The sequence below is a fragment of the Antechinus flavipes genome, chromosome 2 (assembly GCF_016432865.1).
Source record: "Antechinus flavipes isolate AdamAnt ecotype Samford, QLD, Australia chromosome 2, AdamAnt_v2, whole genome shotgun sequence".
NCBI lineage: Eukaryota > Metazoa > Chordata > Mammalia > Dasyuromorphia > Dasyuridae > Antechinus > Antechinus flavipes.
This window is the reverse complement of record NC_067399.1, coordinates 465428859-465452971: the sequence shown is the minus strand read 5'-3', so window position 1 is coordinate 465452971 and position 24113 is coordinate 465428859. Positions and strand designations below refer to the sequence as shown.

At 36.9% G+C, this 24113-nt stretch overlaps 1 protein-coding gene across 5 annotated transcripts in view; it reads left to right on the top strand.

Annotated features, from left to right (window-relative positions):
* Positions 1–4970: 4970 nt before the first annotated feature.
* The window catches only part of STRBP (spermatid perinuclear RNA binding protein), a 134732-nt gene continuing 115589 nt past the window's right edge, over positions 4971–24113 (top strand). For 2 of the 5 annotated variants that reach the window (XM_051979607.1, XM_051979608.1), the window contains exon 1: positions 4981–5079. The gene's annotated coding sequence lies outside the window, so the exon portion shown is untranslated. Of the gene's footprint in view, positions 5080–24113 lie in introns of all 5 variants that reach the window. The other 3 variants (XM_051979605.1, XM_051979604.1, XM_051979603.1) reach the window with 3 other exon arrangements.

The window sequence follows — 24113 nt, the reverse complement described above, 5'->3', positions numbered from 1 at the left end:
ATATCAATATATTTTGTTGAGGGGAAACAAGAATACATAGATGAGTTCATATAAAATTTATACAGAGTGAATGCTGATTATAGAGACTATATGGTGAAGGGGGTAGAGAGTTGCCTTGTGGATAAAAGTTTTCTTCAGATCCAGGAATTCCTAGCTGCAATTCTTGTCTTTTGCATGTTGGCTCACTGACTGAGTAAATCACTTAACCTTTGTGGTCTAAGATTACAAAGTGCAGTACAGGTGTCAAACTGTTTTGCTATATCACTGAAATCACAGATTGGGAAATAAGACAAAATAATTTTTTGAGGGGTTGTAAGGAGGGGAAAGGGAGAACATTCACCACTTTGGAATCATCCAAGGTCTAATGTAGGAACAGACACTTGAGATGAATTCTAAGAGATAGCAGAGGGAGGCATCCTGGGTCCATTCAAAGTCAACTTATTTTGGGAGTGCTTTTCATATTAGTTTATGAACTCCAAGCATACAATAAGAAATTCTACATATATGGTAGGCACTATATAATAAATGCTTGCTTGGTACTTATCTAACAGCATTATAAGACCCTACTTAGTAGCTTTGTAACTAAAAGAAAATGTACCTCTTTGAAGGTTTAATTTACGGTGTATCTGATTCTACCCCACAAAAATTATGGAGTTGAATTGGATTGACAGGTACTAGAACTCTTGATTCTATTTTGATTCTATTTTCTAGACTGTCCAGACCTGTGGTCCAGTAACTTTTGATTGTATTGGGGATATAGGATACATTCATAAAAGCTAACTAAATGCACAGAGGTTTCAAGAAAATGGCCTAATGAGGGTTATGGATGAAATATACTAGAAAGAGAACTGGATTTGGAATCAGAAAATAATCTGGATTCAAATTTTAGCTCTCCCACTTACTACTTGTATTACTGTGGGGGCAGCTAGTTGGTGTAGAGGATTCCTGAGCCTGAAGTCAGAGTACCTGGGATCAAATCTGGTTTCAGTCACTCATTAGCTCCATCACTTAACACGTTTGCTTCAGTTTTTTCAACTGTAAAATGGGAATAATAACAGCACTAATCACCCAGATTATTGTGAGGAAGAGATGGAATATTTTGTAGAAAACAGCACAGTGTATGACACATTGTAAGTACTTAATAAAGACTTGTTCACTTCTCCCTTTGGGAAAGTCAACTTTTAAGAACCAATTTCTTCATCTGTAAAATGAGAGGGTTGGACTAATTAATGATCTCCAAAATGCTTTTTTTTTTTTAATATAATAACTTTTTATTGACAGAACCCATGCCGGGGTAATTTTTTTACAACATTATCCCTTGCATTCACTTCTGTTCCGATTTTTCCCCTTCCTCCCTCCACCCCCTCCCCCAGATGGCAAGCAGTCCTATATATGTTAAATATGTCGCAGTATATCCTAGATACGATATATATGTGCAGAACCCAACAGTTCTCTTGTTGCACAGGAAGAATTGGATTCAGAAGGTAGAAATAACCCAGGAAGAAAAACAAAAATGCAAACAGTTTACATTCATTTCCCAGTGTTCTTTCTTTGGGTGTAGCTGCTTCCGTCCATCATTGATCAGTTGCAACTGAGTTAAATCTTTGTCAAAGAAATCCACTTCCATCAGAATACATCCTCATACAATATCGTTGTTGAAGTATATAATGATCTCCTGGTTCTGCTCATTTCACTTAGCATCAGTTCGTGTAAGTCTCTCCAAGCCTCTCTGTATTCATCCTGCTGGTTATTTCTTACAAAACAATAATATTCTATAACATTCATATACCACAATTTACCCAACCATTCTCCAATTGATGTGTATCCATTCATTTTCCAGTTTCTAACCACTACAAACAGGGCTGCCACAAACATTTCCAAAATGCTTTTTAACTTTAAATTTATGATCCTATGATCTGTGTGACTTAGGGCAAGTCTCTCTGATAGGTATCCCAGCTCTAGATCTATGGTTCTATAACCATTTAGGTATGGTTTAATTTTCTTTCTTTTTAAAAAAAAATTATTATAGCTTTTTATTTACATGATATATGCATGGGTAATTTTTCAGCATTGACCCTTGCAAAACCTTCTGTTCCAACTTTTCCCCTCCTCCCCTCCTCCCCCTCGCCCAGATGGCAGGTATACCAATACATGTTAAATATATTAAAGTATGTTAAATACAATATATGTATACATATTTGGCATGGCTTAATTTTCTTTTTTTTTTAAATTTTTATTTAATGATTACTTTATATTGACAACATTATCCCTTGCACTCGTTTCTTTTCCGATTTTTTTCTCCTCCCTCCCTCCATCCCCTCCCTTAGATGGCAAGCAGTCCTTTATATGTTGGATATGTTGCAGTATATCCTAGATACAATATATGTTTGTAGAACTGAACAGTTCTCTTGCTGCATAGGGAGAATTGGATTCAGAAGGTATAAATAACCCGGGAAGAAAAACAAAAATGCAGACAGTTCACATTCGTTTCCCAGTGTTCTTTCTTTGGGTGTAGCTGCTTTTGTCCATCATTTATCAATTGAAACTCAGTTAGGTGTCTTTGTCAAAGAAATCCACTTCCATCAAAATATGTCCTCATACAATATCGTTGTCGAAGTGTATAATGATCTCCTGGTTCTGCTCATTTCACTTAGCATCAGTTCATGTAAGTCTAGCCAGTCCTCTCTGTATTCATCCTGCTGGTCATTTCTTACAGAACAATAATATTCCATAACATTCATATACCACAATTTACCCAGCCATTCTCCAATTGATGGGCAACCATTCATTTTCCAGTTTCTAGCCACTACAAATAGGGCTGCCACAAACATTTTGGCACATACAGGTCCCTTTCCCTTCTTTAGTATTTCTTTGGGATATAAGCCCAATAGAAACACTGCTGGATCAAGGGGTATGCACAATTTGATAATTTTTTGGGCATAATTCCAGATTGCTCTCCAGAATGGTTGGATTCGTTCACAACTCCACCAACAATGCATTAGTGTCCCAGTTTTCCCGCATCCCCTCCAACATTCATCATTATTTTTTCCTGTCATCTTAGCCAATCTGACAGGTGTGTAGTAGTATCTCAGAGTTGTCTTAATTTGCATTTCTCTGATCAATAATGATTTGGAACACTCTTTCATATGAGTAGTAATAGTTTCAATTTCATCCTCTGAAAATTGTCTGTTCATATCCTTTGACCATTTATCAATTGGAGAATGGCTTGATTTCTTATAAATTTGAGTCAGTTCTCTATATATTTTAGAAATGAGGCCTTTATCAGAACCTTTAACTGTGAAAATGTTTTCCCAGTTTGTTGCTTCCCTTCTAATCTTGTTTTCATTAGTTTTGTTTGTACAAAGGCTTTTTAATTTGATGTAATCAAAATTTTCTATTTTGTGATCAGTAATGGTCTCTAGTTCATCTTTGGTCACAAATTTCTTTCTCCTCCACAAGTCTGAGAGATAAACTATCCTATGTTCCTCTAATTTATTTATAATCTCGTTCTTTATGCCTAGGTCATGGACCCATTTTGATCTTATCTTGGTATATGGTGTTAAGTGTGGGTCCATGGGCATGGCTTAATTTTCAAGCAAGATTTGGGACTCATATTAAAGGTGAAGGATAGTAAGAAGTGAGAATGCATGGATTTTAGTATTAGTGACATAGTAACAGGGGCAGATTCTCCAGAGTTCTCACCCAAACTGAGTCATTCAATCAATATGTGGCCATGGACAAATTATCTTATTTATCCTACCCCGTTAGAATGTAAGCTCCTAGAAGGCACAGCTATTATCATCCCTGAAGTACTTAGCACTTTGCCTCGCACTTCTCAAGCATTCAATACCTGTAGCTAAAAAACAAAACTAAACATTCATTCCTCTAGTTCCAGCTTCTTCTGTAATAGAAGAAAGTTTGATTAAATAATTTCACATTGTCACAAAAAAAGCCCCTCTAGTACACTTCCTTCTGCATTTGAAGAGGAAATTGATTTGTTAAGGTTACATAGATGTTAATGGAAGCACTTTTGTCCATTGTACTGGTCACGAAGCACCTAGGATCATTTAAATAAACCAAAGAAGCATTTATTGAAGATTTGAATCGGATTGCGAGGACTCTAGTCGGATTTCCTCATTTTACAGCAGGTGGAGAGCCAACTGCCCTCCGCCAAGGTCATACATGGCAAATAGCAGCGAGAGGACTCGAATCGACACCTCAGACTCAAATCTAGTGTTCTTTTTAATGAATCCTGCTGCCTTCTAGCTGTGAAGCCGGTCGTTTTCTATAAAAGACCACCCCCTAACTCCCATCATTTAAAAAATCTTTCCTCCCTCCCAGTCGCCACTATTTCCTTCTGTCTGGAAACTGCCTCGAAAATCACCGCAGGGAGCAATCCTCTGCCGATAACTAGAGCCAGGCCGGCTCTTAGATAAGGAATCCGGTCGCCTCCGCCTCCTCCAGGAAGCGTCAGAGTTTCCGCTCCCCGAACACGAAACCAGCGCGCGCTCCAAGGTCCCTCGCTCTGACAATGGCGCAGCAGGGCTCAGGTGTAGCCCTGGGAACGTGGGGAGTAAGGGAAGGGGAGGGGCCAGAGGGAAGCAGGGATAGAGTTTCGGTCGCTCTGGCCCGGGCAGGTGCGGCCGGCCGAGTCGGCAGTTCCCACGCGTGCGCACTAGCGCGTCCCAGGTGCGTAGTTGGCGCAAGCGGCGGCGGGCGCTGGCTCAGGCTCTCAGGTGCGGCACTACGGACAGGAGGGGTGAAAGAGAGAGAAGGAAAGGGAGGGGGGAAAAGCGAGAGCTAGGGGCGGGCTTCCGTTCCTCAGCGGCGACGGGGCCCGCCCCTTCCCCGGGCCTACCAATGAGAGGAGCCAGAATGGTCACGTGCTCGCCGCCGAAGCCCCGCTCTCCGCCAGAGCAGCCGCGGCAGCAGCAGCAACAGCAGTAGGAGCCGGAGCCGCCGCCGCTAGACCGAGGAGCCGGAGCTGAGGAGGCGGCGGCGGCGGCGGCGGCGGTGGTGCGGGGAACCCAGAGGGAACCCGGGTTTGGGCCCGGCAGCGGGGACTGGGCGCCGGCTCGGGTAGGCGTCTAGGGGCGGGCGGGCAGTCGGCGGTTGGAGGCGGTTGACTGCGGCCGTTGTGGCGGTTGGGAGCCGGCCGAGCGCTGCTCCGCATTGTTTATTGTGTGTGTCCCTAGCAGCAGCAGCCGTGGCCGCGGGAGCCCCGGGGAGCTTGGAACTGGGAGAAGGATTCTAGCGCCTCCCCCACCTCTCTGGGGCCCGGCCCCGGTAGGGAGGATGGGCGGGCTTTGTATCCGCTGCCGCCGCGTCCCGGGAACGACAAGGGCAGGACGGTATATTCACCTTTGGAGAAGGAGGGGGAGGGGGAAGAGGACGAAGATGAAGCATGAGATATGTGTGGGAGAGGGAGCCCGCGCTCAACACCAGCGGATCCGGGAAGGGGAGAGGCGGGTGGTATAGGATGGGACCTATGTGTTAGGGATGGGGTGGGGGCGGATTGGGAGGGTGGTCGAGGGAATGTGTGGAAGGACTGAAGGGAGAATTGAAAATGGGGAGAGGATAATGGGAGGGTCGAGGACTCGAAGTGGGAGTGAGGGCCTAGAAGATCGGGGTGAGGTTCAGGGAGAGAAATGAGGCTCGAGGAAGAGGGAGAAGGTTCAAGGATGGAGAAGAGAGTGAAGGTTGGAGGCCGAGGATCAGGTGAGAGTATGGGTGGGGGTCAAAAATAGGGAGAGAGAAGCGGGGGTAGGGTGGGGTGGGTAGAGTGAATGGTAGAGGTAGGAAGGATCAATATAGTGAGTTAAGGGAGTACAAGAGGTTATAGTGGGAAGGGGTGTGTTATTGGCATGCAGAGGAAGACTAAATGATTTGGGATATTTATTCTAAGGAGGAAGACTTGGGTCGGGTGGAGGATTTTTGGTGAGGTCATGCCCAGATAAATTGTAAGTTAGCTAGTAGGTGGGCAGAGATTTTGTGTGTGTGTGTGTGTGTGTGTGTGTGTGTGTGTGTGTGTGTGTGTGTTTAGAGCAGAAAGTGGAAGGGAATGTTAGGATGCTAGGGTTTTAGAAAATTGATCAGGTTTATGCATTTTGGTTAGTGTATAGAGGGAGGGGGTGTGTGTGTGTATGTATGTATTTGGATTTTGTTAGAGCAGAAAGTGGAAGGGAATGCTAGGGTGCTAGGGTTTTGGAAAATTGATCAGGTTTATGCATTTTGAGCTTAATAGAATATTGAGGTAATATCTTGGAGACAAAATTCCAGTTATTTATGATAGCGAAGTTGAATGACATATCTCCTGAGATGGAAAAACATTGGTTAGGACAAAGGAGGTTAGTTGGACATGGTTGCAGACCTTAGAATGAATGGGGAGGGGATAAATGAGAAGCAGCTTTTTTGAAGCAGTCTTCAAGTTAGACAATTTGGATTTAAACTCTTACACTTACTAGTTATGGACACAACATGAACCTTTTTGAACCTTGGTCCTTATCTGCAAAATTCTGAAAAATAATACTTGAATTACCTCACAGAGTTGTCAAATTGTTTGGAACCATAAATTTAAGTAATATTAAGTGCAGAATTGCAAGATTCAAGGAAGCATGGAGAGGAGGGTTGGGAAAAACTTTGAGATTTTGGGGCAACCCTCTGCACTGTTAGAAGGATGACGCTTAGAGCTAAAAGATCTGAACTTGTGTGTGCTAAGAATATTGAGCTGGAGGATAATATGAATTCTCAAACTTCGCAGATAAGATGTAATTGGGAGAACAACAGAAAATTGGAAGGTAATTGTTTTTTGATGATGGACTACACACTTAGAGACAATTAGAGGTCATTTTAAAGTGAGGAGCCAGGTCTGGACTTCAAGCTTCAAGGGACTCTTTAAATTTCATAAGTCACAGAATGCTGGGAAGGAATTTAGAAGTCATCTATTCCAATCCTCTTAAAGTGACTTGGTCAGGGTCTCATAAGTAGTAATTAGCAGAATTGAGATTGCAACTCAAGTTTTCCAGTTCTATATTCAATACCGTAGCATCCTGCTGTCTTTATAATTTAGTATGTAAAGAAGTGTTCTGAGTATGTATGAACTGTGGCTGCTTACTGTTTTGTTTTTGTGTTTTTGGACACAAAAGTCCAGTAAAGCATCTGTTAAATGAAAAAAAAAAAAAAAACTTTCACTTAGTTGTTCTTTCATGTATCTTTTATGCTTCTGGGCCTTGCTAGTGGCTGGAGACTTGCTGGGGAGATTCTAGAATATTGTGGTGTTTTGGTTAATTGAGTTTGGTTTTTAGGTAAAACGTGAATTTTGTCCTTGTGACCTAGTCATTGGGATGGAATACTTGATATCTTCTAGTTTTGTCGCTTTGTTCTCTGAGGGCCTCACAATGAGAAAATAGGTCTGCAGGAATTTATTTTACTATTAGCGCCTTTTTGGGTCTGTTATTTGGCATGCTACTGGGCCGGCCTGGCTTCTTCCTGGGCAGCTAGCTTTAGAGTTAAAGAGAGTAGGTTCTGTGTGGCTGGTGCAGGAACTGTTCCACTAGCCTGCCAAGACATGGGGAAATAACTCTTAGGGGTTTGAGGACAGACATTTTAGTGCCATTCCCACTTTGTGTTCTGTGGCTAGTGTTACATTCTTTGGGATTTGGAAGGATCAAAGAAACTTGCTTTTGACTGTCTCAGTAAGCTAGAGGGTTAGTTCCCTAATAGGTCAGTTCTAGGTAGAGAAAGTTTTTCCTTTTTGGAGTCCCTAAATTTAGTCTATTGACATCTTAATGGCTAATTTGATCATATTCATCAGAAATGGTATTACTTCTTAGATTTCATACAATGTGATAAAATGTTTTTTGTGTGTTTTTAAAACAAGACTTTTAGCTTTCTGCACAATTGTTTCAACTTTTGACAATTTAGAAAATGTCTGAACATTTTTAGTTAAGGATATTTTTTTGAGATCTCTTTGCTTGAATTTTAACTATAAACAGAGGAAGGTTAAGTGAAGAAGAGGCCAAGCTTAAAATAATTTGAATTTGGAACGGTGCACATTTTGAATTTATTATTCTGTTAGAATATACTATCTTCAGCCTAATAGATTTTTAAAAATCCAAATCATGAAGTAGCAAAACTAAGAACATGCATATATTCCATGTTTTCTTTTTGAAAAAGGGGAATGTTTTTGAGGATGAGTTGCTACAGATTCCAGATATACATACTGAGACATCTACTGGAAGTTCTGAGGTGTGATAATCCTATTTCCATAGGTAATACTGTTATTGGCAGTTATGTTTGATCTTAATTCTTTGGCAGTGATTTAAATAGTTTTGGACCAGAAGACTGAGGGTAACCTTTGAAAATTCTTATGGACATTGCTAATTTTTTCTTTTGCATTTCCCATTTTTTGTGTGAGGCCATGAGTGATCTAGGATAGAAGAAAATCAAACATTGTTAGAGCTAGAAAGTAAATGACTTTAGAATATAGAATGTTAGAACTGGGAGAGGGGTGTTAGAAATTGTCTGCACTTTGTTTTAACACATAGGAAATTGAGATCTAGTATTCTAGTGCTACTTAGCATACTTGTTATACTTCAGAACCTTATGAAGTTTTAAGCCTAAGGACAATAATTTCTGGATTCTTCAAAATATTCCAAACTTAGAAACCTTTGAATTCAGACTGTTTCCTGAATACTTTGGACTTGGGAGTCTACATAAGTGGGTTCCAGTTTCTATTTTCCCAGTGACTTGCTGGATGGGACACTTAATCCCCTTTATACTTCTTTCCCCTACAGAAACCTGATCCTTCAGTATCTCAAGAGAATTGAGAATAGTTTATATTAAGTTTGAGTCCCTTTGAAAGAATAAAGCTAAATAAATATTGATTATAAAGATTTCTTTCTCTCCTTTTCCATCCCCCACTCCTTTCTGTAGAATGTAATAGTAGTTAATGCTTTTTATACTGTGTCATTTGGATGTTCAGTGGGAACATTAGATGAAGGAGAAATTCTGTTTCCTTGAATTGTAGTTGCTTTGCAAAATGAGGCTAACTCTTGCTTTATAGAATACATAGTTATCTCATGTAGGCAGCATTCTATTATTGACTACTCTGCTGGGCTAGATTCTTCAGTCATAATTGCTTGTGAGGGACATGTTATATTGCTTAATCATCCACAGAAACTAACCTAAGTCAGTTTGGGCTGCTAAACCTCTGAGTAATTAAGAACAGATAATGACCCTTTGCAATAAGTTTCGCAGTATTTAATCAAAGTTGAATTTTCATTGTCTTTTTGAATAACTTGAAAAGAGAAATGACATCTCCCCTCAGAGCAAGTGCATTTAATTTGGATGTTCATCTTTTCATTTTTATTTTAGTTAATTTCTAAACTCAGAATTAGAGTGAGCTGGAAAGCATCTTATAAAACAGAACGTTAAAATACAGAATCTTGGTGCTAGAAGAAATTTTAGAATTCATCTAGTCTAGTCCCTTTTTTATGGATAAAGGTACTGAGGCTTAGAGAGGTGAAATGATTTTCCCCAAGATCACCTGGAAAGTTAGTTACAGATCCAAGATAACTCGAATCTCTCTAGTCCACTGCTTATCTCCCCAATACCTAACTGCTCTGTTGTGATGCAGCTGCATGATTTCTAATCCTGTTGACAGTTCACAACTCTTTCTGAGGGAATGATTTAAAAATTTGTGTGTTGTGGTTTTGTTTTCTTAGTTTTGAAAAGCTTTCAAATGCTGGTCATGATTGCCGCAAAATGTAAATAGTAAATTGCTTTATTATCTGTTAATTTATTTCACCAGAGGGTTGTGACATTGAGCTTTATGGCAAAATGTAAATAGTAAATTGCTTTATTAGTCATTAATTTATTTCACCAGAGGGTTGAGACATTCCCCTTGAGTGGTAATTTCTCTTTCTGTTGACTGAAAGGGTTCACTAGATTGTGGAACAATTGAGATGCCTTTTGCATTTTGCCTCATTTTTGTTTTCACATAGTTTTTTTAAGTTGGAAGATTTATTGTTTTTCAGAATCTCTTCAGCTGTAGAAAAACTGTCCTTGACTAGGTAATTATAAACTTCATAGTCTAATTTTAGGAAACTATTGAGATGTTAGTTAAATTTATATGGTAATTAAAATGGAAAGAATGAAATAATGAGTAGATATAATCAAATATTGGTGTGAAATTGGAGGATCAATATTTAATGTAAGTGAAATATATATATCTCCTCTGTTTAGTGAGTTGATGAATGTATCTATACCTAATTTGAGGATTTCTTGAATTCAGGGTTATAGAATCATTCAGGGTCATACAGTCATGAATATTAGACTTGGAAAGAACCTGAGGACAGAATGTTAGAAGTGGAAGAGAATTTTAAAATGGTCTTGTCCATCCCCCTAATTTTAGAGAATGGAGGAAACTTGGGCTCATAGAGGTGAAATGTCTTTCTCAAGGTCAGATAACTGAGTAAGTTAAAGTAGTTGAGTTGGTGAACTTGTCTGGTGCTCTTTCTATTATGTCATGGTGTTCTTTAAATGTAACCTTATTTGATAAGTAGCTCAGGGATCCAGGTGTTTGGTTTCCTGGTTATATTTAACTTGGCATAATACAACTTTATCAGAAATATTGTATTCATTAGTTTATTCAACTTTAGTAGAATTCAAATGGTTACAATTGTTTGTCTCTATAATAAAATCACAGTCCTTTTTGAATTGTGTGACTTCATGGCTCATTTCCATTTGAAAAGTGAGAATTCTGCAGCAGGTTGTGTAATAAATCCCTTGGCATTTCTAGGTCACTGGTAAGGTGTAGCTCTTTACTGCTCTGCACCTGCAGTTTTTTGCTCATCTGCAGTATATTTCAGGTGCCAGGGCTTTTCATAATCTCCCATTGGTCTGCTTAACTTTTGTTCACTGAAATGAATTTAACCATTTCAGTGCAGGATAAACTGTCTTAAAATCTAATTTCAGAAAGAGTTTAGTGTGCTATGTATTTTTTTGTCTGTTGTTACAATCCCAAAATCATGGCATGTCACAGTTTGAGACTTTAGAACCCAGAATAAAATGTTAGAACATTGGAGCTAAAGGACTAGATTAGGGTTTCTCTAAATCAGGGCTTTAAAAAAAATGTTATTATTATTTTTTTTATTACAGCTTTTTATTTACAAGATATATGCATAGGTAATTTTTCAGCACTGACAGTTGCAAATCCTTTTGTTCCAACTTTTTCCTTCCTTCCTCCCATCCCTTCCCCCAGATGGTAAGTTGACCAATGATGTTAAATATGTTAAAGTATAAGTTAAGTACAATATATGTATACATGTCCATAGTTATTTTGCTGTACAAAAAGAGTCAGACTTTGAAATAGTGTACAAGTTAGCCTGTGAAGGAAATCAAAAATGCAGGCGCACAAGAATAGAGGGATTGGGAATTCTATGTAGTGGTTCATAGTCATCTCCCAGAGTTCTTTCCCTGGGTGTAGCTTGTTCAGTTCATTACTGCTCTATTGGGACTGATTTGGTTCATCTCATTGTTGAAGAGGGCCACGTTAAATCAGGGCTTTTTAACCTTTTTTTGTGTCATGGACTCCTTGACAGTTTAGTGAAATCATTGGGCTCCTTCTTAAAATGTTTTTAAATGCAAAGCTTATAAAGGATACCGATTATTGAAATACCTGTACCACAATGTTTTGAAACAAGTTAATGGACCCCCAGGTTAACAAATCATTTATCTAGTCTGACTTTTTTTCATTTTGAATATGGAGAAACAGGTAGAGAGACTTGAAGTGACTTGTCCAAGGTCACAAGAGTCAGAATTAGAATAAATGTATTCTGCCTGCTTACTCCTCTGTAAAATGAAGCAGCCTTAGATGACCTTTGGGGTTCTTTTCCAGCTCTGAATTTATGATTTTATAAGTGATAATAAATAGGTTTTTTCATAGCACAGATATTTAAATAGAATATTTTGGAAATGACTAATATTCTGTACCTCTCTTTCCCCTCCCTTCTGTCAGCTTATGAGCCTCTTAGGTACATAATTTTTATACATAGTAGACTGTCAATATAATTATTCTGTGAAGTGTAGGAGCATTGCTCATTTATATTGATAGTTGATGTAAATACAAAGACCACCCCTTGTATATTGCTGATGCTATTTTTACTTTGGGTTTAACCAACCTTTCTGGAAATTACTATTCTTGGATTTATTTTTATAAGGGAATGAGGGGGGAGATACTTTGTGAAAGGGAAAAAGTAGGTGCTTTTTCCATTTTCCTATTTACTATCAAATGAATCTGGAACTTAACCAAACATTATTTGTAGTAATCCCTACAAGCTATAATGCAACTTAATAAGGTTGTGAGGTGTATGGAAAGAACACAGCATTTAGGAATTAAAAGACCTGGATTTGAGATATGGCCCTCTACTCATTTCTTATATGACTATATGCATGCAAGTCATTTCCTCTCTCCCTTATTATTCTGTTGTGATAATTTTGTTTTCGTGTTAGACATTAGCCTTTCAGACTTATTTGCTGTATGACCTTGAAAATTCTTTAATTCGTTGAGTCTTAATTTATCAATAAAATAGGAATAATTATATTATTAGGATAGCTGGGAGGAAGGTACTTTGTACATCTTAAAAAGCTATATAGAAATGTGAGTTACAATTATGCAAAGCTCTGAAATTGCCATTTTTGTTCATAGAGACATTCATTGACTTTCTGTTATCTTTATAATAAAATCCAAATTTCTAAATTGCTATTCAAAGCAGTCCTTATTTTATCTACTGCACTCAATATTTTCCTAGTTTTGTCTCTTGAAGCCCTGATCCACATGCCAAAACTAGATGACTTCCAATTCCTTCTCTTAGGCTTGTCTTGCTTCAACTTTTGTTAACAATCTTTCCCATGCCTAGTGTGATTCTCATCCATCTCTGATTATTGGAATCTTGTCGATTCTTCAAGGCCTACTTCAAACACCATGTTCTCTAGGAATCCTTTTTTGCTTTCTTACTTTTCCCATTCTATCCCAATAAGGTTGCTTTCCTTTTAGCCTTAGTGCTTTGTACCCTCAGCACATTTTACTATTATTTTCTGTTGTACAATTTTTCCTCCTGTGGTAAATTTGTGTCTTTTTGTATTTTGTCTCCTGCTGGATTATATACTTCATGAAGGCAAGGACTACACAGCTATTTATTTATTTATTTGTTTTTTAAAGCATGGTAAAAATATATTAAATCCAATATATGCACACATATTTACACATTTATCTTCCTGCACAAGAAAAATCAAACAAAAAAAGGGAAAAAAATTAGAAAGAAAATAATGTAAGCAAAGAACAAAAAGAGTGAAAACCACACTCAGTTCCCACAGTCCTCTGTCTGGTTGTAGATGGCTTTCTTCATCACAAGACCATTGGAAACTGGTTTGAATCATCTCATTGTTGAAGATAGCCATGTCCATCAGAATTGATCATTGTATAGTCTTGTTGTTGCTGTGTATAATGATCTCCTAGCTCTGCTTGTTTCACTTAGCATCAATTCATGTAACTTTCTCCAGTTCTTTCTGAAATCATCCTGCTGATCATTTCTTACAGAATGATAGTATTCCATAACATTCATATACCATAATTTATTCAGCCATTCTCCAACTAATGGGTATCCACTCAGTTTCCAGTTCCTTGCCACTACAAAAAGGACTGCCACAAACATTTTTGCACATGTGGGTCCCTTTCCCTCCTTTAAGATCTCTTTGAGATATAGGCCCAGTAGAGACACCGCTGGTTCAAAGGGTATTATGCACAGGGGCATAGTAAGAACTACATATTTTAAAAAGATAATTATCCTTTTATCTCCTTCAGGACCTAACACAGCGTTTGATGTAAAATACACACAGAGAGTTGTGTGTTCGATTCCATGACAGCAGCAACAATATAGTATTTCCTTTTTTATTTCATAACATCATGCATGGTATTTGGCATCAGATAGTCCCATAACAAATTTTTGTAAGGGCATCTAGGTAGCTCCTTGGATAGAGTACTGGCCTTGGAGAGAGAAGGAAGACCTGAGATAAAATTTAGTCTCAGACACTTAACAAGCTATTTAACCCTGGATAAGACGATTTACTGTAATTGCTCCTCTCTTTCTCCCTCTTCTGTCTCCTTCCTGCCCCATTTTTTTGAGTGTATGAAAGAGTTATGATGCTGGCTTCTGAACTCCAGTATTTTTTTTTTTTAATTAAAACTTTTTATTTTCAAAACATATGCATGGATAATTTTTCACCATTAACTCTTTTTTTTTAAAGTTTTATTTTATTTAATAATAACTTTGTATTGACAGAATCCATGCCAGGGTAATTTTTTACAACATTATCCCTTGCACTCGCTTATGTTTTGATTTTTCCCCTCCCTCTCTCCACCCCCCTCCCCAGATGGCAAGCAGTCCTATATATGTTAAATATGTTGCAGTATATCCTAGATACAATACATATTTGCAGAACCAAACAGTCTGAATTCCAGTGTTAACTGAAATAAATGATAATGCTGATAGACTTTTTTAAATGTGGAGAAATCAAGGTACAAGGAACATGTATTGGCAACCTTTCAGAGAAAACTTATCTGAAGTATTGTGCCAAATTGCTAATTCTTTGAAGGAAAGACTACCTGATTTGTGCTTATAAGCTTTTTAAATACCAGTTCTTATAATTTAATAACTGTGTGACTTTGGACAGTTCAGTTAGTCATTTAAAAAATATTAAAACTCCTGCTTTGTGTAGGTACTTTTCTTTTTCAGGAGGTGGAAATTGATTGACTAGGTTATGAGAATGATAGTTGAGGGAGTTAACTATTGGATAGCTTCAAAGTCATTCAGCAATCATTTACTAAACTCCTACTGTGTGTGAGGCACAAAGCTTTGTGTGGTTAAGCCAAGGCAAAAAATAAATAGCTCCTGTTTCTGAGGAGCTTACTTATATTGCATGTACAAAGATAAATATGTTCAAACTATTTCAAAATAAATAGGAGGTCTTTAGGGGTAAGATATGAGCAACTTGGGTAATCAGGAAAACCACATAAGAGGTGAAGTTTGAAGTGAACTTTGAAGGAATTTGGAAATTCCAAGAAGGAGGGGGGTGTATTACTGGCATAGGGAACTAAAAAAGGAGGTCATGTGATGGATGGGACTATAAGATAGAATGCAGGAAGAGGGAGTGATTTATAATACTGGAAAAGTAAGAAATTTGTGTTTTATTCTAAGGTAGAGTTTATTGAGGAAAGGGTGTAATTATAATCAGGTCTTTGTTTCTGGGATATGACTTCGGCAACTTTGTGGAGGAGGGATTGGAGAGGGAAACTGGATACTGGGAGGCCAATTAGAAGGCTATTGAAAGAATGGATGAGGATGCTATGAGCTGAGAGAAGACGATATATGTAAGATGCGTTGTGGAGGTAGATAGACAAGATTTGGCATTTAGAAATGGGGAATGAGGGAGAGAAGAGTTGATAATGATTGGATTATGAATCTAGGTGACTAGAAAGATTGTAGTAGCCATAAGAGAAATAGGTAAGTTTGGGGACATGGGAGAAGATGACTTCTGCTTGTTAGACATGTTAAGTTTGAGATACCTATGGGATATCTACTTTGAAATTTTCAATAGACAGTTGGTAATATAGACTTCAATATAGTTCAGGGAAGAGATTAAGGATGTATACATCTAGAGCTCTAATAATAGTCATCTGTATAGAAATGATAATTGAATTCTAGAGAATTGATAAGGTCACCAAGAAAGAATATTCTTAAGCTGGGGTTTGTGAATTTTATTTTGTTTAATTTTTTGAGGCAGTCAGGATTAAGTGACTTTTGTCTTTGGTCACATAGCTATTCTTTTTTTTTTCTTTTTCTTTATTAAATATTGTCTTTCATTGCATTCTTGTTTTTTTTTTTTAAATTAAAGCTTTTTATTTTCTTTTTTTTTCTTTTTTTTTTCCCTTTTTTTTTTTTTAAATTTAATTTTATTTAATAATAACTTTGTATTGACAGAATCCATGCCAGGATAATTTTTACACAGCATTATCCCTTGCAATCACTTATGTTTCGTTTTTTCCCCTCCCTCCCTTCCCCCCCCCCCCAAGATGGCAAGCAGTCCTATATATATGTTAAATATGTTGCAGTATATCCTAGATACAATACATATTTGCAGAACCGAACAGTTCTCCCGCTGCACAGGGAGAATTGGATTCAGAAGGTAAAAATAACTCAGGAAGAAAATCAAAATCAAATAGTTCACATTCATTTCCCAGTGTTCCTTCTTTGGGTGTAGCTGTTTCTGTCCATCATTTCTCCAATGAAACTCAGTTAAGTCTCTTTGTCAGAGAAATCCACTTCCATCAGAATACATCCTCATACAATATCGTTGTCGAAGTGTATAATGATCTCCTGGTTCTGCTCATCTCACTTAGCATCAGTCCATGTAGGTCTCTCCAAGCCTCTCTGTATTCATCCTGCTGGTCATTCCTTACAGAGCAATAATATTCCATAACATTCATATACCACAATTTACCCAGCCATTCTCCAATTGATGGGCATCCATTCATTTTCCAGTTTCTAGCCACTACAAATAGGGCTGCCACAAACATTTTGGCACATACAGGTCCCTTTCCCTTTTTTAGTATCTCTTTGGGGTATAAGCCCAATAGAAACACTGCTGGATCAAAGGGTATGCACAGTTTGATAACTTTTTGGGCATAATTCCAGATTGCTCTCCAGAATGGCTGGATTCGTTCACAACTCCACCAACAATGCATCAGTGTCCCCGTTTTCCCGCATCCCCTCCAACATTCATCATTATTTTTTCCTGTCATCTTAGCCAATCTGACAGGTGTGTAGTGATATCTCAGAGTTGTCTTAATTTGCATTTCTCTGATCAATAGTGATTTGGAACACTCTTTCATGTGAGTGGTAATAGTTTCAATTTCTTCATCTGAAAATTGTCTGTTCATATCCTTTGACCATTTATCAATTGGAGAATGGCTTGATTTCTTATAAATTTGAGTCAGTTCTCTATATATTTTGGAAATGAGGCCTTTATCAGAACCTTTAATTGTAAAGATGTTTTCCCAGTTTGTTGCTTCCCTACTAATCTTGTTTGCATTCGTTCTGTTTGTACAAAGGCTTTTTAATTTGATATAATCAAAATTTTCTATTTTGTGATCGGTAATGGTCTCTAGTTCATCTTTGGTCACAAATTTCTTTCTCCTCCACAAGTCTGAGAGATAAACTATCCTATGTTCCTCTAATTTATTTATAATCTTGTTCTTTATGCCTAGGTCATGGACCCATTTTGATCTTATCTTGGTATGTGGTGTTAAGTGTGGGTCCTTGCCTAATTTCTGCCATACTAATTTCCAGTTATCCCAGCAGTTTTTATCAAATAATGAAATCTTATCCCAAAATTTAGAATCTTTGGGTTTGTCAAACACTAGATTGCTATAGTTGACTATTCTGTCTTGTGAACCTAACCTTTTCCACTGATCAACTAATCTATTTCTAAGCCAATACCAAATGGTTTTGGTGACTGCTGCTTTATAATATAATTTAAGATCAGGTACAGCTAGGCCACCTTCATTTGATTTTTTTTTCATTAATTCCCTTGAGATTCTCGACTTTTTATTGTTCCATATGAATTTTGTTGTTATTTTTTCTAAATCATTAAAATATTTTCTTGGAAGTCTGATTGGTATAGCACTAAATAAATAGATTAGTTTAGGGAGTATTGTCATCTTTATTATATTCGCTTGGCCTATCCAAGAGCACTTAATATTTTTCCAATTATTTAAGTCTGACTTTATTTGTGTGAAAACTTTTTTGTAATTTTGCTCATATAATTCCTGACTTTCCTTTGGTAGGTAGATTCCCAAATATTTTATGCTATCAACAGTTATTTTGAATGGAATTTCTCTTTGTATCTCTTGCTCTTGGATTTTGTTGGTGGTGTATAAGAATGCTGAGGATTTATGGGGATTTATTTTGTATCCTGCTACTTTGCTAAAATTATGAATTATTTCTAATAGTAAAGCTTTTTATTTTCAAAACATATGTACGGATGATTTTTCAACATTGACTTTTGAATAGCCTTGTGTTCCAAATTTTCCCCTTTCCCTCTACCCCCTCCCCTTGATGGCAAGCAATTCAATATATGTTATACATGTCAAAATATATGTTAAATCCAATATGTATAAATATATTTATACAATTATCTTGCATAAGAAAAATCAGATAAAAAAGGAAAGAAAATAAGAAAACAAAATGCAAGCAAACAACTGAAAGTGAAAATACTATGTTATGATCCATGTTCTCACATCTGTTTCTCTGGATGTAGATTGTAGATGGCTCTCTTCATCACAAGATGATTGGAACTGGTCTCAATCATCTCTTTTGAAAAGTTATTTCCATCAGAGTTTATTGTTGTATAATACTGCTGTTGCCATGTACAATGATCTCCTGGTCCTGCTCATTTCACGTACATAGCTAGTCTTTTGAAGCTAGATTTGAACTCAGATCCTTTTGACTCCAGGGCTGGTGCTCCATGCATTGTGCCAATTAGTTCTCCAGGATCTGTGAAGTTTTAAAAAAAAAATGTCTTTTACTTTCGGTTCTGTATTCTTCCTCCCTCCTTCCCATCTTCTCTACCCCTTGAGAAGGAAAGAAAAACCAACCTGTATGTATTGTTAGGCAAATCAAATTCCCACATTGGCCCACCCCCTATAAAAAAGAAAATGTGTTTCATTCCAAGCTTTTGAATCCATCAGCTCTATCTGGGTAGTATGTTTCAGCATGAATCCTGTGGAATTAATATATAATTGTGTGGATCAGAGTTCCTAAGTATCAGCTGTGAATTTTAAAAAAAAATCTTCTGTAATTCTATATATGCATTTTATGTATTTAAAAATCTTATTCTGAGAAGACCATAGGCCATAGTTCAGCCTGGAAGAGAGAGTCTCTCTACTGTCTTCCTCCCCCCAATTGTTTGATTGAAATATTTTTTTTCCTTGTGTGTTCCTCTCCCCTCCCCCCAGACTCCCCCCCCCCCCCATTTGGTCTATTTCTTTCACAACTGACTAAAATGCAAATATATTTTAGATAATAGCACATGTAAACCATCATATTGCCTACCATCTTTAGAAAAGGGGAGGAGAAGGAGGGAGGAAGGAAAGAAAAAAAAATGATACTCAAAATCCTGTAAAAATGAATGTTCAAGTTTTCTTGATGTAAAATTGGGGAAAAATAAAATATTAAAAATGCAACTCTTCCCCAGATCCCTAAAAACAGCCTGTACGTGACAGATAAGGATTTCCTTGTTTTTAACAGAAAGGAGCTGAGGATTAAGTTTTGTAGTGTACTCACAGTTAGGGGCTGAAGGATCCAACAAAGAAGACTCAGAAGGGCCAGGCACACAGGCAGGAGGAGAACCTCAAGAGAGCAGTTTCGTGAAAACCTCGAAGAGGAAATCCTAGAGGAGAACATTTCTTAGAGCAGAGGGTGGTCAGCACTGTCAGATGCTCTAGAGAGCCCAAGAAGTATGAATATTAAGAAAAGGCAGTGGTGGGATTTGTCAGTTAAAAAGATTCTTGATAAAGAGAGGCATTTCATTTGAGTGATAATATCTAAAGGTAGATTGCATGTAGTTTAGAAGTGAATAAGAAGAGAATAAGTGGAAGCAAAGAGAGGGCATATAGCTTTTTCTCAGAATTTAGCTTTCAAAGAAGAAATATAGGATAACAGTTTGAGGAGATATAAGGGTCAAGTAAAATGTTTTAACATGAAAGCTATCTGGGTGGGTTATAAATAGCAGAATATAAACATATATATATATAATTTAGAGGCAGTGATTATGGGGACTATTTAGAGAGAATGGGATCAAAGGTACAAATCCTCATTGAAGGAGTTTCATCTGATGAGATGTTCTCGATATGGTAGTTGTTAATTGTAGGATTTAAAAATGAAGTTATACTCCATACCATACTCTTGTAATACTTTCCTCATCTACAGCATATGCTTAATATTTATTTATGAGGAAAGTGCTTTATAAATCATACCATGCTATAGTAATGTGAGTCGTCATCATCATTATTATAAACAAATTCGAGAATAGAAGTGAGCCCATAGGCCAGAATGATGTTCTTTTAATTGAACTTTCAGAAGTCCCAGGTATCCCAGGGAAAGGAGAATACACCAGAAAGGAAAGCTGGTCCACTTGCAAAACCATTGAGTGCAGTCAGAACCAAATTAAAATATAATTGGGACATATGTATCATAATATAAAATACAACAAAACATAGATAATATATTTAAAAAGTAAGTCATATGGCTCTTAGGAATCCTTATGGATTAGTGGCCCCTATTTTTACTTGAATTTGATTCCACTGACCTACTAAAGGGAACTTGAAAAGAAAAAAGTCTAAGGAATGCTAAAATTAAAATTTTGATATCAGAAAAAACTCCCATGTTCCTTTGCAAAGGTTGTGATCCCCAAGTGTGGAGTGTTTGCATAAAATATCAGTTATTTTATGTATTGATCAGTTTTCCTAGGTGTTTTGTCTTTTTTTCTTTCTGTAAAAACAAAAAAACCCAACTTTGTTATATGGCTCTTTGGGAGGAGGGGAAGAACATAAGAATCTAGGCAGTGTAAAAAACAAAAGATGTAAAATACATTCTTAAAATTAAAAAAAAAAATCTCTAAAATCTTTGAGTTTCCATGTCACAGGAAAAATGCTATAAGAATCCAGAAAGTAGGACTTTAAGGACCAAAAGAGTCTTAAGTATTATGCAAAATCTTGAAGCTTCTACAGCAAGGGAGAGATCTTGGAATATATTATTTCAAAGGAAAGTTGTCCAAATTTATTCTACAGTATAGACCTCCTGGAGAAAAATGGATGTTTAATGGAGTAGAGGATTTTCCCTCCTTCCTTGCCTGCCTCCCTCCTTTCACTTCTTTTTTTCCTTCCTTCCTCCCCTCCCTCTTGTTCCTTCCCTCCTCCTGTTAAGCATGGAATGCCTCCTACCTCCCTCCTTTTCCCTTACAAACATTTACAGTCAAGCAAAACACATTTTTACATTGGCCATGCTTCTTTCCCCCATTTTGTCTTATTCTGTACCCTGAGACTTCTTTCAGAAAATCCTCTGGAATTGTTTTGTCACAAGACTGATCAGAGTTTATAGATCTTTTCAGTTTCAATTTTAGCTATATTATTGTTGCCATTATATAAATTATCTTGGTTCCATTTACATCAATTCATACAAGTTTTCCCATGTTATAACAGTAGTATTGTGTCATATATACCATATCTTGTTCAGCCCTTTGTCAAATCATCCCCACAGAAAAGAATTGCTGTATTTTTACATACGCTCAGTTTGTTTTGCTTAAGACTAATACTCCCCCTTCCTCTTTTATACCCTTTTCTCTCTTCCTTTCTGTATCCAACTTTTGGGGTTTATGTATTTCCTTCTCTGACCAGATGAAAGTGAGATTCAAGTGTCTCCTGTTCTCCCTTCCTTCCTTCTTATTTGTATAGTCATGTACTTGTACATCCTGATTATGTGAGATAATTTTCCTTAATCTTTATGTCCCTTTCTCTCACATATTTTATTTCTTTTTTCCTTTCCTTTCCTTTTTTTTTTTTAAATAAACAAAACTGTTCTTAGACCCTCTTTTGAATTAAACTTCCTAATAATGACCCTTTGATGATAAGTTTTGAGAAGAGGGAAAAGGACATCATTTTTCTATATTAGAATGGAGATAGTTTATCTTTGTTTAGTCTCTTGTGATTGTTCATGTTTACCCTTTTATGTTTTTCTTGATTCCTTTTTCATACTTTAAAGTTTCTGTCCAGTTCAGGTCTTTTCATTAGTGATGTTTAGCGTCCCTGATTTGATTAAAGGTTCGTTTTTCCTCTTAGGATTTTATTTTCTTTTTCCACATTTATTTTATTTAAAGAAACAGAATAAGAAAAAAGAAAAACAGGAATATAAAACAAAATGAAACAAAACAAAAGAGAACATTATTATGTGGCCAGCAGAACATCAGGGAGGATTCTAAATATCTAACAACAAATACCAGTTCAAGAAAGTGTATTAGTAGAAGAAATTATATTCATGAGTGTTCATCTTTACTTCCTTGTAAATTGTTCTTTTGTTCTGTGCTATGCGCCTTTTTTTATTCTTGCATTATTGTGTCAAAAGACCCTTTTTTTTTAGTCACAACTTGCAGGTAGTCCAATTTTTATATTTTCTCTTCTTGATCTGTTCTCCAAATCTGTCGTTTTTCTTATGTTTCACATTCTCTTCTGTTTTTTTTTTTTTTTTTTTTAATTGATGATCTGTTTTGTTATTCCTTGGTCTCATAGATTCACCATTTCCCCCTTATCCAATTCTAATTTTCAAAGAGTTATTTTTGTCTTTGAGACTCTAACAGACCCTTTTCTAGTTGAACTTTTTTTGGGTGTTTTAAAAATTTTTCTTCAATGTCTCGTTTGATTTTTAAATTCTTTTTTTATTTTTTCTATAAATTCTCTCTGGGTAGAGAGCCATTTCATATTACTCTTTGAAGTAGAAGCTTTTTTTTACTTCAGTGTTCTCTGAAGATGAACCCCAGTCTTCCTTATTCCTATAGTATGTTTTTATGTTGGGATTCATTCTTCTTTGCCAGTTCATTTTTTTTTTTTTTAATAAGAGGTATTAATATTGTAAGTACCTCTAATCCTGGGCTGGGGAATGATGTGTCTGTCTTCACTTCAGTTCTCCCCTTTGACCAGGAACCTGAAAGCAATAGCTCCATTCTCCCAAGTTCTCAACAGAGGCGCAACTGCCTCTGCATGCAAGATATTCCTTCTCAGCTAGGTTCATCTTTACAACACAACTAGGCCTGGTGTTCCTGACCATCTGAGGTTCCCTCAGTCTTCTTGAACTCAGACCTGGATTCCAGAAACAATCTTGGAGGTGAAAGTTTCTGTGGCTTCTGCTGAGGCTCCAGCCTTAACCAGCTAGCCCCAGGGCTCCGTACTTGGTGTTTTTGTGGAGCTTAAGGGGAAGTGTTTGCACTTCACACTGGTTTAGTCCCTCTGGTCTTTTCTTCAGATCTTCTAAGGTTGTATCAGGAAGACCCATGGTCTGCCCAAGTCTTGATTTTTCAAGAGTTAGCTGAGAGGTGCAAATTTGTTCTATTTGTGTGGGATATCGGGAGAGCTTGAAATTTACCAGAATCATCTTCTCCCTTGGAGGATTTTACTCATTTTTTGCTGCATAAGTTATTCTTGTTGTGAGCCTATTTTATCCTTTGCATTCTATGGTGTTGTATTCCAAGTCTCTGCTTCTTTTCTATTTGTGGCTGATAAGTTTTGTGTGATCTTTACTTTATTGGTACCTGAATTGTTTGTTTTTTAAAAATTTATTTAATATTTTCTCCAGTTACATTTAAAACAATTTTTTTTACATTTATTCTAATGTTTGAGCTCCAGATTCTCTCCCTTATTCCCACCCTAAGAAACCACATGCAAAGTTATGCAAAATATTTCCAGAAAAGTAGTGTTGTGAAAAACATAGATGTCCCACTCTAATTAAAAAAAACCCCAAACACTCAAGAAAAATAAAGCTGAGAGAAAGAAAAAGATATGAATGAGACTCAGTGCTATAATCTATATTCAGACACAATTTCTTGGTTATGGATAGAATTTTTCATCCTTAAGTCCTTTTGAGTAGGTATGTATGTATCATTATACTGTTGAGAATAGCAATGTCATTTACAATTGGTTATCCCAGAACATTGCTATTACTTTGTATACAGTACTTTTCACTTTGCTTGAAGTCATGGATTGAATTCCAGGTTTTTTTTTCTGAGAGCATCCTGCTCATCATTTCTCATGGAGCAGTAACATTCCATGGCAATCAACATACCATTCAACCATTCTTCCATAAATGGACGTCACGTCAATTTCCACTTTTTTGCCCTGAGAAGATAACTGCTATAAATATTTTTGTACATATAGATTCTTTTCCTTTTATTTTATTATTATTAATTAAATAATACATTTCTTATGTTATTCATGCCTAGTAGTGATA